Source organism: Leptodactylus fuscus, chromosome 4 (assembly GCF_031893055.1).
Source record: "Leptodactylus fuscus isolate aLepFus1 chromosome 4, aLepFus1.hap2, whole genome shotgun sequence".
Classification (NCBI taxonomy): domain Eukaryota; kingdom Metazoa; phylum Chordata; class Amphibia; order Anura; family Leptodactylidae; genus Leptodactylus; species Leptodactylus fuscus.
Window position 1 is genome coordinate 39,295,394 of NC_134268.1, and position 14,907 is coordinate 39,310,300.

Genomic DNA, 14,907 nt, shown 5'->3' on the forward strand with positions numbered 1-14,907 from the left:
CTAAGGATTTGTGTATAGGCAGCACACAGGTTGTTGGAAGGTGATGAGTGCAGGTTCTGTGGGAGGCCGACCCCATAAAATCACGTCAACTAGAGGAAGTAGACCGCACTCCAGAAATGGTTATTGCTTCTTAATACAATTTTAATACAATTTTTAATAATTTTAGAAAACAACTAGAGGGAGACATTAAACTGGAGAGGGACATTAAACTTGGGCAACTAGAGAAGGACATTAATGTCCCCCACCCTTAGTTTAAACCATGGGGGAAGCTGGAGGGGGACATTAAACTTGGGCAACTAGGGAAGGACATTAATGTCCCCCACCCTTAGTTTAATGCCTCCTGCAGGGTTCCTCTGTCCGCTTGTGAAGTCGGACATCTTCACTTGCGGACAGGAAAGGACGAGCACGGAGTGCAAAAGAACGCACCCGATGCCCATTGAAATAAATGACAGGTGTCACGGACACAGCTAGTGTCCTCTCCTAGTGTCCGTGACAGATTTTGAGCGGACACTAGGAGCGGACACTACATGTCGGACACCGACGGTAGTGTGAACACTCCCTTAAAGGGATTCTATAATTAGAACCCCATCTGAACTAAGACCATGTTGGAATAGCCTTAACAAAGGCTATTCTTCTCTTACCTTTTATTATTCTGATCTGCACTGCCGTTCCGGTGTTATTATTATTATTTTTTACCGTATGCAAATGAGTCTTCAGAAAGCAATGGGGGAACCTCTTGTGCTGTCAGTAGACTCTCTAGCGACACCTCCATCTTGTTCTCCTTACTGCCTCTTTGTGGCATCATTGGCCACGTCTTCAGCCAAAAGAGCCAACTGCACATGTCTGTTAGCGATTTTCCAGTTTCAAGTGTCCGTCGGCCACAGGAAAATGGAGCGTAATACTAGTGTATGGGCCACTATGGGGCATAATAATGTGTGCCCTGACCACTATAGGGCAGAATACTGTGTGCAGGGGCCACTATGGGGCATAGTGGTGTGTGCAAGAATGCAGTTTGTCGGGGGTTGAGTCGGGTCTGTCAGGGAGGGGGGGACCATATCAAATGTTTGCATTGGGACCCCGCCATTTCTACTTACGCCATTGGTTCCAGATCCTACTTAGATGTCATTACAGTGTCCAGGAGCTGCACAAATCCATTATATCCAAAATGATTGACTTTAGGTCTTTGACCTCAAAAGTGTTGACCTTATTGTGGGCACCACCTCAGCAGGCTACTGTACCTTGTGCTTGGGCTTTAGCAGGGGCTTTCTGCATGGATGAGAACAATACATTGCACACTTATGCAGGATACACTTCCCTTCTGAACCTTATTATTACCTTTAACATATTTAAAGGCTACAGAGGCTAAAGGGGTTTTCCAGGCAATAGATTTCCAGGCAATATCCTTAGGATAGGTCATGAATATCAGATTGGTGGGGGTCTGACATACAGCATACCTTTCCTACCAGAAAACTGATATCAGTAACTGCGGTGCTATTGAAGCAGTGCACAGAGCAGGATCAAACAGCGCCATCCACTGTGTAGTGGCAGCTAGGGATTACTGCAGCTAAGCATCTATTGATTTGAGCTGCAGTAACCACTAACTGCCACTACATAATTGATGGCGCTGTCTGCTTTTAGATCCGTACACTGTGTTTTAATAGAACTTGAGCTACTGATTAAGTTTTTCATCTAATGTATTTCAAATGGTAAAAAATCCTTAGTTGTGGGTTAACATGGGAAGTAAAGACATTGCCATCACTGTTTGGGGTTTTGTTTTTTTACACTACAGTATATATGTTACCTTTTATTCTGCTGTCCAGTATGATAACTGCGATATCAAATTTATATGAATACAATATTGCAACATAAGAAATCCCTTGAAAGGCTGCATCTCACAACACAGCCACTAGGTGGCCACACAGACCCATAGCATAGACAGCGTATCACTTTGTAATATCTTCAGGGCCTTCAGTCTAAGGCCTCACAATGCAGAAACGCAACCGGAGCAAATGCTGCATTTTACTGTACCTGCAAAGTGAATACATTCATTCACATAGCGCAGAAAAAAATGCAGAAGAAAATCTGCGCCTTCAAAAACACGTCCCTTTATGAAAAAATGCAGCATGGCAATAGTAGCTGTGGAAACGCCAACATTTCCCCTATAGATTAATAAGGGAAAAGGCCAATTGGTGGCTTCAGTGGAAGGAATCTGGGACGTCACAACGGATGAGGAGTTTCACTTCTGGAAGACACTGGAGCAGCAGGACCGGACTGTGCTGGGAAGGACATTAGAGCACTGATTTGTGTTTTTTCCACTCCCGCTGGCTGACTTTAAAAATATTTTTTTTTGCCCAAGCACCCTCTGGAAACTCTTGATTTTCAATATTGGATAACACTGGAAAACACACTGTGGATATCTTAAATATCATTAAGTGTTTCTGAAAGGGGCTCTATCAGCAAAATTATGCTGCTAGAGCCCCACATATGCGTGAATAGCCTTTAAAAAGTCTATTCATTCACCGGTAAAGTTATATTAAACTACCCCCCCCCCCCCCATTTTAAAATAAAACCCTAAAACAGAATATGTTCAACTTACCGAACGTGCACGGGGGGGTGGGGGTGGGTCGGTGGTGGTTGGGCATTCAGGGTCCGACGTCATCTTCAACCTCCGACCTCCTCTTCAAGCGATGTCCTCGGGTTCCGTCTAACTCGCGAACTGACATTGATAAAAAAAAATGGCGCAGGCACATGCGCAGTAGCAGTAGGAGAAGCAGCATGCTACTGCGCATGCACCCGTGCCATTTTTTATCAATGTCAGTTCGCTAGTTAGACGGAACCCGAGGACATCCCTGGAAGAGGAGGCGTGGCTGAAGATGACGTCGGACCCTGAATGCCCACCCCCCGTGTATGTTCGGTATGTTGAACGTATTCTGTTTTAGGGTTTTATTTTAAAATGGGAGGGGGGGGGGTAGTTTAATATAACTTTACTGGTGCCTGAATGGCCTTTTTAAAGGTTATTCACGCATATGTGGGGCTCTAACAGCATAATTTTGCTGATAGAGCCCCTTTAAGCAGTTTTTTTTATGCTGATTACAAATCTGAAAACCGTTTTGCTCTGTCAGGTCAATTTGTTAAGATATTGTCAAATAAATGTTTTTATTTTGCTTAAATAGGACTACAAGCTTCTGACAGAATACAAAATGATAAAATATATATATTCTCAATCAAATATATATATATATATATATATATATATATATATATATATATATGGTCTGATAATTGAATTTTGCTGATAAGGGCTAAGACAGGGAGTCCATTACCTCTGTATGTAAACACAGACCTAAAGTGGAGTTTATTGCAAGCTGACTCTTGGTCCTGTAGCATGTAAATTTGGGATTCTCATTACCTATCAAATCCAGCCCTGCTACATCCGCTTCATATCGTGCACATCGCTACTTCTGGAAAAAATACGTTATCGCAAGTACAACTGGAGTATTTGCAGTGACTTAAAAGTAGTAGCTATTCTAACGGGAATGCAGACAGGATACACAACGTACTGCTGCTTCATATGGGACAGCAGAGATAGGAAGCAACACTACATGAAGAAGAATTGGCCAATCAGAGACAGAATGCAGCCAGGAAATAATAAAGTTCTTCATCCACCGTTGGTTGATCATGATGAGATTCTCATGCTACTGCTTCATATAAAGTTGGGACTTATGAAAAACTTTTGTCAAGAACTTAGACAGCGACACTGATGCATTTCGGTATCTGCACAACAAGTTCCCAGGGTTGAGTTATGTAAAAGAAGTTGTATTCATAGGTCCACAAATACAAGGAATCATGGCTGATGACACTTTCAAGACATTCTAAGTGCTGCTGAAAAAGATGCATGAGTGGCATTCAAGTCAGTCATAATCAATTTCCTTGGAAATAAGAAAAGCGCTGACTAGGTGAATGTTGTACAAAAATGCATTAGTGCGTACAAACATCTTGGCTGCAATATGTCTCTGAAAATTAATTTACTCAACTCGCATCTGGACTTCTTCCCAGAAAACCTAGGCGCAGTCAGCGATGAACATGGCGAGCGCTTCCACCAGGACATTTCAGTGATGGAGTCGCGCTATCAGGGTCGTTGGAGTACAGTGATGTTGTCAGACTACTGTTGGACACTTCAGCATGATTTGTCATCTCATCAGTATAAGCGGAAGTCCACAGCCAAGAAATTTACACCATGAACATGTTTAACGTAGTTTTGCACATATTTTACAGATATTAGACTTCAAACTTGAATTTTTGTTTATCATATAATTCTGTATGTTATATATCATCTCAGTAGCTAGAGCCACCTTCATGTTTAGGTTTAAAATTCATGTAGCAATAACTTGTAAAATACAAGTTTTTGTGCAAAAATTACATTTCTTGTGTTTTACTATTACTGTATTGTAATAATCAAATGTTACCACTAGGTGTCAGGATTGCACCTGTGTTGTTAGACAGGAGCTCTACAGTATATTGGAGATTTGTTAAGGGCGGCTTTGTTTTTTTTTTTTTTTTAGGACTGATATTGAAGACCTTTGATCCTTACAATAGGTCATTAATATGAGATATTATAAGTCTGACACCGTCTTCCCTGTGCTGTTCAGTCGTGTACATTGTATAACAGCTGAGCTGCAGTATTGCCAGGTAACCAGTAACTGGAACATCAATGGCTTGAGAAGAGGAATCGGCTCTCACCCAAGCGTTGTCAATGTGATGTTGTGCAGATTGGAAAACCCTTTATAGGCTAAGGCCCCACGGGCTGGAAACAACTGCGGCGTGAACGCATCGCGGTTCTTCCTGCAGCACTTTGAACAGAAAGTTCACAGACTTTTCCTCCGACGACTTTCTGTTACAATTATATCTACAGGAAGGCCACCGGCATTTCTGTAGATATAATTGACATGCTGCGATTTTCAAAACCGCGAGTGTTTTGGAGATCGCACTATGTCTGTGCTGCGATTTTTTCCGCAAAGTGGACATGGGATTTGCATGAATCCCATCCACTTTGCAAGTAATGTAAAACGCCGCGATTTTACGGCCCGTGGGGCCCCGGCCATATGGAGTCTACCACCATCCAAATAACTTCTAGATCATTTATAAGGTCTTGAAAGGATGCTTAGTAGAGATGAGCGAACAGTGTTCTATCGAACTCATGTTCGATCGGATATTAGGCTGTTCGGCATGTTCGAATCGAATCGAACACCGCGTGGTAAAGTGCGCCATTACTCGATTCCCCTCCCACCTTCCCTGGCGCCTTTTTTGCTCCAATAACAGCGCAGGGTAGGTGGGACAGGAACTACGACACCGGTGACGTTGAGAAAAGTAGGCAAAACCCATTGGCTGCCGAAAACATGTGACCTCTAATTTAAAAGAACAGCGCCGCCCAGGTTCGCGTCATTCTGAGCTTGCAATTCACCGAGGACGGAGGTTTCCGTCCAGCTAGCTAGGGCTTAGATTCTGGGTAGGCAGGGACAGGCTAGGATAGGAAGGAGAAGACAACCACAACAGCTCTTGTAAGAGCTAAATTCCAGGGAGAAGCTTGTCAGTGTAACGTGGCACTGACGGGCTCAATCGCCGCAACCCAGCTTTCCCAGGATCCTGAATGGAAAACACTGTCAGTGTATTCCCGTATACCCGATATGTACCCCCGATACCCGTTCCAACGGTGTGCCCCCCCACCTTCACCCCAGAAATACCCTGCAAGTCCCCTAGCAATAGAATTGGGGCTATATACACCCACAATTTTTACTACTGGTATACAGTGCCATTGTCTGACTGGGAATTCAAAGAATATATTGGGAATACAAATACCCTCATTTCTTGCTACTGCCATATAGTGCCAGTTTCTGACTGGTAATTCAAAGAATATATTGGGGTTACGTGCACCCACAATTTTTACTACTGGTATACAGTGCCATTGTCTGACTGGGAATTCAAAGAATATATTGGGAATACAAATACCCTCATTTCTTGCTACTGCCATATAGTGCCAGTGTCTGACTGGGAATTCAAAGAATATATTGGGGTTACGTGCACCCACAATTTTTACTACTGGTATACAGTGCCATTGTCTGACTGGGAATTCAAAGAATATATTGGGGTTATAAATACCCTCATTTCTTGCTACTGCCATATAGTGCCAGTTTCTGACTGGTAATTCAAAGAATATATTGGGGTTACGTGCACCCACAATTTTTACTACTGGTATACAGTGCCATTGTCTGACTGGGAATTCAAAGAATATATTGGGAATACAAATACCCTCATTTCTTGCTACTGCCATATAGTGCCAGTGTCTGACTGGGAATTCAAAGAATATATTGGGGTTACGTGCACCCACAATTTTTACTACTGGTATACAGTGCCATTGTCTGACTGGGAATTCAAAGAATATATTGGGAATACAAATACCCTCATTTCTTGCTACTGCCATATAGTGCCAGTGTCTGACTGGGAATTCAAAGAATATATTGGGGTTACGTGCACCCACAATTTTTACTACTGGTATACAGTGCCATTGTCTGACTGGGAATTCAAAGAATATATTGGGAATACAAATACCCTCATTTCTTGCTACTGCCATATAGTGCCAGTTTCTGACTGGTAATTCAAAGAATATATTGGGGTTACGTGCACCCACAATTTTTACTACTGGTATACAGTGCCATTGTCTGACTGGGAATTCAAAGAATATATTGGGGTTATAAATACCCTCATTTCTTGCTACTGCCATATAGTGCCAGTTTCTGACTGGGAATTCAAAGAATATATTGGGGTTACGTGCACCCACAATTTTTACTACTGGTATACAGTGCCATTGTCTGACTGGGAATTCAAAGAATATATTGGGAATACAAATACCCTCATTTCTTGCTACTGCCATATAGTGCCAGTTTCTGACTGGTAATTCAAAGAATATATTGGGGTTACGTGCACCCACAATTTTTACTACTGGTATACAGTGCCAATTTCTAACTAGGAATTCAAAATGCGCAAGGCTCCCGGAAAGGGACGTGGACGAGGCCGTGGGCGAGGTCGGGGGAATGGTTCTGGGGAGCAAGGTAGCAGTGAAGCCACAGGGCGTCCCGTGCCTACTCCTGTGGGGCAGCAAGCATTGCGCCACTCCACAGTGCCAGGGTTGCTTGCCACATTAACTAAACTGCAGGGTACAAACCTTAGTAGGCCCGAGAACCAGGAACAGGTCTTGCAATGGCTGTCAGAGAACGCTTACAGCACATTGTCCAGCAGCCAGTCAGACTCTGCCTCCTCTCCTCCTATTACCCAACAGTCTTGTCTTCCTTCCTCCCAAAATTCCGAAGCTTTACAGAACAATAACCCAAACTGTCCCTGCTCCCCAGAGCTGTTCTCCGCTCCTTTCATTGTCCCTCAACCTGCCTCTCCACGTCACGATTCCACGAACCTAACAGAGGAGCATCTGTGTCCAGATGCTCAAACACTAGAGTCTCCTCCATCTCCGTTCGATTTGGTGGTGGATGACCAGCAACCCACCCTCATCGACGATGATGTGACGCAGTTGCCGTCAGGGCATCCAGTTGACCGGCGCATTGTGCGGGAGGAGGAGATGAGACAGGAGTTGGAAGAGGAAGTGGTGGATGATGAGGACACTGACCCGACCTGGACAGGGGGGATGTCAAGCGGGGAAAGTAGTGTGGATGTTGAGGCAGGTGCAGCACCAAAAAGGGTAGCTAGAGGCAGAGGCAGAGGTCAGCAGCTTAGGCGAAGCCAGGCCACACCCGGAATCTCCCAAGATGTTCCAGTTCGTACCCAGCCCCGAAAAACTCCCACCTCGAGGGCACGTTTCTCGAAGGTGTGGAGTTTTTTCAAGGAATGCGCCGAGGACAGATATAGTGTTGTCTGCACAATTTGCCTCTCGAAATTGATTAGGGGCTCTGAGAAGAGCAACCTGTCCACCACTTCAATGCGCCGTCATTTGGAATCCAAGCACTGGAATCAGTGGCAGGCAGCAACGGCAGGACAAAGGCCGCCTGCCGTTCACGCCACTGCCACTGCCTCTGCCACTGCCTCTGCCTCTGCCACTGCCACTGCTGACTGTGCTGGCGATGCACTCCAGAGGACGAGCCAGGACACCACTTCATCTGCCTCCGCCACTTTGTTGACTTCTACCTCATCCTCCCCTGGTCCTGTCTTATCTCCTTCTCCTGCACCATCAAAGGCACCATCAGGCGTTTCTTTACAACAACCCACCATCTCTCAGACATTGGAGCGGCGGCAGAAATACACTGCTAACCACCCACACGCGCAAGCCTTGAACGCCAACATCGCTAAACTGCTGGCCCAGGAGATGTTGGCGTTCCGGCTTGTTGAAACTCCCGCCTTCCTGGACCTGATGGCAACTGCGGCACCTCGCTATGCCGTCCCAAGCCGTCACTACTTCTCCCGGTGTGCCGTCCCCGCCTTGCACCAGCACGTGTCACTCAACATCAGGCGGGCCCTTAGTTCCGCGCTTTGCACAAAGGTCCACTTGACCACCGACGCGTGGACAAGTACATGCGGACAGGGACGCTACATTTCACTGACGGCACACTGGGTGAATGTAGTTGAGGCTGGGACTGCTTCCCAAACTGGCCCGGTGTACCTCGTCTCCCCGCCTAACATTCCTGGCAGGGACACGAGAAGAACATCCCCCTCCTCCTCCTCCTCTACCGCCTCCTCCTCCGCCACCGCCTCCTCCTCCGCCGCCTCCTCCTCCGCTGTTAGATTGACCCCAGCTACGAGTTGGAAACGTTGCAGCACTGGCGTTGGTAGACGTCAGCAGGCTGTGCTGAAGCTGATCAGCTTGGGGGACAGACAGCACACTGTCTCCGAGGTGAGGGATGCCCTCCTCGATGAGACGGCAATATGGTTTGAGCCGCTGCACCTGGGCCCAGGCATGGTCGTTTGTGATAACGGCCGGAACCTGGTAGCAGCTCTGGAGCTTGCCGGACTCCAACATGTTCCATGCCTGGCCCACGTCTTCAACCTAGTGGTGCAACGTTTCCTAAAGAGCTACCCCAATGTTCCAGAGCTACTGGTGAAAGTGCGGCGCATGTGCGCCCACTTTCGCAAGTCGACAGTAGCCGCTGCTAGCTTAAAATCTCTCCAGCAACGCCTGCATGTGCCACAACACCGGCATTTGTGCGACGTCCCCACACGCTGGAACTCAACGTTTCAGATGTTGAATAGAGTGGTTGAGCAGCAGAGACCTTTGATGGAATACCAGCTACAAAACCCTAGGGTGCCACAAAGTCAGCTGCCTCAGTTTCACATCCATGAGTGGCCATGGATGAGAGACCTTTGTGACATCCTACGGGTCTTTGAGGAGTCCACAAGGAGGGTGAGCTCTGAGGATGCGATGGTGAGCCTTACAATCCCGCTCTTGTGTGTTCTGAGAGAATCCCTGATTGACATCAGGGATAACTCAGATCACACAGAGGAGTTAGGGATAGCATCCGATTCGTCACAGCTGGAGAGTAGGTCCACACATCTGTCCGCTTCACTGCGTTTAATGGAGGAGGAGGAGGAGGAGGAGGAGGAGGAGGAAGAAGAGTTGTCCGATGATGTGATGGTGATACAGGAGGCTTCCGGGCAACTTCGAATCGTCCCATTGTTGCAGCGCGGATGGGTAGACATGGAGGATGAGGAGGAAATGGAGATTGAACTTTCCGGTGGGGCCAGAGGAGTCATGCCAACTAACACTGTGGCAGACATGGCTGAGTTCATGTTGGGGTGCTTTACAACCGACAAGCGTATTGTCAAAATCATGGAGGACAACCAGTACTGGATCTTTGCTATCCTTGACCCCCGGTATAAAAACAACATCTCGTCTTTTATTCCGGTAGAGGGGAGGGCCAATCGCATCAATGCTTGCCACAGGCAATTGGTGCAGAATATGATGGAGATGTTTCCAGCATGTGACGTTGGCGGCAGGGAGGGCAGTTCCTCCAGTAGGCAACCAAGTTCTCACCGGTCCACACAAACGAGGGGCACACTGTCTAAGGTCTGGGACACCTTGATGGCACCCCCTCGCCAAAGTGCCGCCACGGAGGGTCCTAGTGTCACCAGGCGTGAGAAGTATAGGCGCATGTTGCGGGAATACCTTTCCGACCACAGCCCTGTCCTCTCCGACCCCTCTGCGCCCTACACGTATTGGGTGTCGAAGTTGGACCTGTGGCTTGAACTTGCCCTATATGCCTTGGAGGTGCTGTCCTGTCCTGCCGCCAGCGTCCTATCTGAGAGGGTGTTCAGTGCAGCCGGTGGCATCATCACTGACAAGCGCACCCGTCTGTCAGCTGAGAGTGCCGACCGGCTCACTTTGATAAAAATGAACCACCACTGGGTAGAGCCGTCATTTTTGTGCCCACCTGTGTAAAGCACCCCAACATGAAACTCCATGTCTGTACTCAACCTCTCCAATTCCTCCGCATCCTCATACTCATCCACCATAAGCGTTGCACAATTCTGCTAATACTAGGCTCCCTCCACCCTGATTTCCCCCAACTCTGCTGGTTAGAGGCTCCCTCCACCCTGATTTCCACCAACTCTGCTGGTTAGAGGCTCCCTCCACCATGAATTTGCCCAAACTGGGCTGTTTAGAGGCTCCCTCCACCATGAATTTGCCCAAACTGGGGTTTTTAGAGGCTCCCTCCACCATGAATTGGTCCAAACTGGGCTGTTTAGCGGCTCCCTCCACCATTAATTGGTCCAAACTGGGCTGGTTAGAGGCTCCCTCCACCATGAATTTGCCCAAACTGGGCTGTTTAGAGGCTCCCTCCACCATGAATTTGCCCAAACTGGGCTGGTTAGAGGCTCCCTCCACCATGAATTGGTCCAAACTGGGGTTTTTAGAGGCTCCCTCCACCATGAATTGGTCCAAACTTGGCTGTTTAGAGGCTCCCTCCACCATTAATTGGTCCAAACTGGGCTGGTTAGAGGCTCCCTCCACCATGAATTGGTCCAAACTGGGTTTTTTAGAGGCTCCCTCCACCATGAATTGGTCCAAACTGGGGTTTTTAGAGGCTCCCTCCACCATGAATTGGTCCAAACTGGGCTGTTTAGCGGCTCCCTCCACCATTAATTGGTCCAAACTGGGCTGGTTAGAGGCTCCCTCCACCATGAATTGGTCCAAACTGGGCTGTTTAGCGGCTCCCTCCACCATTAATTGGTCCAAACTGGGCTGGTTAGAGGCTCCTTCCACCATGAATTTGCCCAAACTGGGCTGTTTAGAGGCTCCCTCCACCATGAATTTGCCCAAACTGGGCTGGTTAGAGGCTCCCTCCACCATGAATTGGTCCAAACTGGGGTTTTTAGAGGCTCCCTCCACCATGAATTGGTCCAAACTTGGCTGTTTAGAGGCTCCCTCCACCATTAATTGGTCCAAACTGGGCTGGTTAGAGGCTCCCTCCACCATGAATTGGTCCAAACTGGGTTTTTTAGAGGCTCCTTCCACCATGAATTGGTCCAAACTGGGGTTTTTAGAGGCTCCCTCCACCATGAATTGGTCCAAACTGGGCTGTTTAGCGGCTCCCTCCACCATTAATTGGTCCAAACTGGGCTGGTTAGAGGCTCCCTCCACCATGAATTTGCCCAAACTGGGCTGTTTAGAGGCTCCCTCCACCATGAATTTGCCCAAACTGGGCTGGTTAGAGGCTCCCTCCACCATGAATTGGTCCAAACTGGGGTTTTTAGAGGCTCCCTCCACCATGAATTGGTCCAAACTTGGCTGTTTAGAGGCTCCCTCCACCATTAATTGGTCCAAACTGGGCTGGTTAGAGGCTCCCTCCACCATGAATTGGTCCAAACTGGGTTTTTTAGAGGCTCCCTCCACCATGAATTTGCCCAAACTGGGCTGTTTAGAGGCTCCCTCCACCATGAATTGGTCCAAACTGGGCTGGTTAGAGGCTCCCTCCACCATGAATTTCCCAAAACTTGGCTGTTTAGAGGCTCCCTCCACCATTAATTGGTCCAAACTGGGCTGGTTAGAGGCTCCCTCCACCATGAATTTGCCCAAACTGGGCTTTTTAGAGGCTCCCTCCACCATGAATTGGTCCAAACTGGGTTTTTTAGAGGCTCCCTCCACCATGAATTGGTCCAAACTGGGCTGTTTAGAGGCTCCCTCCACCATGAATTTGCCCAAACTGGGCTGGTTAGAGGCTCCCTCCACCATGAATTTGCCCAAACTCTGCTGGTTAGAGGCTCAATCCACCCTGATTTTCAAAACAAATGTTGGTGCCAACCTCAACTTACTACAAGGGCCAAATTCACTGCTGGTGACAAGCTCTCCTCACTGCAAGTGCCAAATACACATGTTTCAAGGTGTTTTCCTACTGTCAGAGAGGTGGTATTGAGTGTGTAAAGTGTGTAGTTGTTAGGCTGTGATGTTGGGGTAATAGAGGGTCTTTGGTGTGTTAGATGCCCCCAGACATGCTTCCCCTGCTGTCCCAGTGTCATTCCAGAGGTGTTGGCATCATTTCCTGGGGTGTCATAGTGGACTTGGTGACCCTCCAGACACGGATTTGGGTTTCCCCCTTAACGAGTATCTGTTCCCCATAGACTATAATGGGGTTCGAAACCCATTCGAACACACGAACATTGAGCGGCTGTTCGAATCGAATTTCGAACCTCGAACATTTTAGTGTTCGCTCATCTCTAATGCTTAGTTCCGAGGTCATAATTTGAGGGTTTATGGTCCAAATGCAAAATCTGTAAATGGGCCCCTCCTTATCTTGTGCTATTTAACATAGTGATATATTTTATGTGGCAGAGGGACCTCTGGGGCTCCTTAGGGCCCAGAGTCTGGCAGCGACTGCTACTGCCACACCCCCTATACTTATGCCCCTATTGTGAATATACCTTTCTTGTGTCAAATTGCAGACTTTGTGCCCAGAAAATCAACTTTTAATCTGTGCGCCAATGAGCCGATCAGTGCACTGGGGGGGTGGACATGCCTGCTGCAGCACATGTTTTTGCCTGTGGTCCCATAGGGAGGGTTCAGACTACCATTGAATTCCGTTATAAGGCTAAGGCCCCACTGGCCGTAAACGCAGCGCTAAAGCGCCGTGAGAAGAACCGCAGCATGAACGCATTGCGGTTCTTTCTGCAGTGCTTTTAAGAGAAAGTTCATGGAGTTTTCCTCCACAGACTTTCTCTTACCATTATATCCATACCTCCCAACTTTTGAAGAATTGAAAGAGGGACAAAACGTGTGGCGCGCGTAGCGCGCCGCGGCAAATTTAGCCCCGCCCACTTTTGTGTTGACTCCGCCCACTCGTTAATTTTTCATGTGCCCGCACACAGTATAATCCTCCTACAGTCACCCGTAAATTATATGTCCCCCCTCTATCTCTCCCCCAGTTTCATATACACCCTTCATCTGCCCCCAGTTTCATGTCCCTCTTCCATTTCTGCCCCCAGATTCATGTCCCTCCATCTCTGCCCCCAGATTCATGTCCCCCCATCTCTGCCCCCAGATTCATGTCCCTCCATCTCTGCCCCCAGATTCATGTCCCTCCATCTCTGCCCCCAGATTCATGTCCTCTCCATCTCTGCCCCCAGATTCATGTCCCCCATCTCTGCCCCCAGATTCATGTCCTCTCCATCTCTGCCCCCAGATTCATGCCCCCCCATCTCTGCCCCTAGATTCATGTCCCCACATCTCTGCCCCCAGTTTCATGTCCACTCCATCTCTGCCCCCAGATTCATGTCCCCCCATCTCTGCCCCCAGATTCATGTCCTCTCCATCTCTGCCCCCAGATTCATGCCCCCCCATCTCTGCCCCCAGAGTCATGTCCCCACATCTCTGCCCCCAGTTTCATGTCCACTCCATCTCTGCCCCCAGATTCATGTCCCCCCATCTCTGCCCCCAGTTTCATGTCCCCCCATCTCTGCCCCCAGATTCATGTCCTCTCCATCTCTGCCCCCAGTTTCATGTCCCCCATCTCTGCCCCCAGATTCATGTCCTCTCCATCTCTGCCCCCAGATTCCTGTCCCTCCATCTCTGCCCCCAGATTCATGTCCTCTCCATCTCTGCCCCCAGATTCATGTCCCCACATCTCTGCCCCCAGTGTCATGCCGTCCTCTCCATCTCTGCCCCCAGTGTCATGCTGTCCTCTCCTTCATCTGCCCCCAAATTCACGTTCCACCTCCACATTAAACTTACCTTCTCCTCCGCTCCCTCGCCGCTCTCTGCCCGCCTCTCTCGCTGACACATGCGGCTGAAGGAAGGAGCTGACACGGGTCAGCTCCTCGCTTCGCCGCTGCCTGCCTCTCTCCCTGACACATGCGGCTGAAGCGAGGAGCTCTGCTTCGCCGCTGCCGCCGGCTCCTGGCTTGTACATCGCGTTACAAGCCAGGAGCCGGCGGCAGCGGCGAAGCGAGGAGCTGACACAGGTCAGCTCCTCACTTCAGCCGCATGTGTCAGCGAGAGAGAGACGCAGCGGCGAAGCGAGCACGCGAGCAGCTTCAGCCGCTTGTGTCAGGGAGAGAGGCGGGCAGCGGCGAAGCGAGGAGCTGACCTGTGTCAGCTCCTTGCTTCAGCCGCATATGTGTTCAACTCAGATCTGCGTCCTCTGGACGCAGATCTGAGTTGAAATCGGGACATACCTCCCTCCAACCGGGACTGCGGGACATGTCACCCAAATCGTGACTGTCCCGCGGAAATTGGGACGGTTGGGAGGTATGATTATATCTATGGGAAAGCCGCCAGTGTTTCCATAGATATAATTGACATGCTGCAACGGTTTTGGAAATCGCAGTGTGTCCGCGCTGCAATTTTCTCTGCAAAGTGGGGATGGGAATCCCATCCACTTTGCAAGTACTGTAAAATGCTGCAATTTTTCCAGCGGC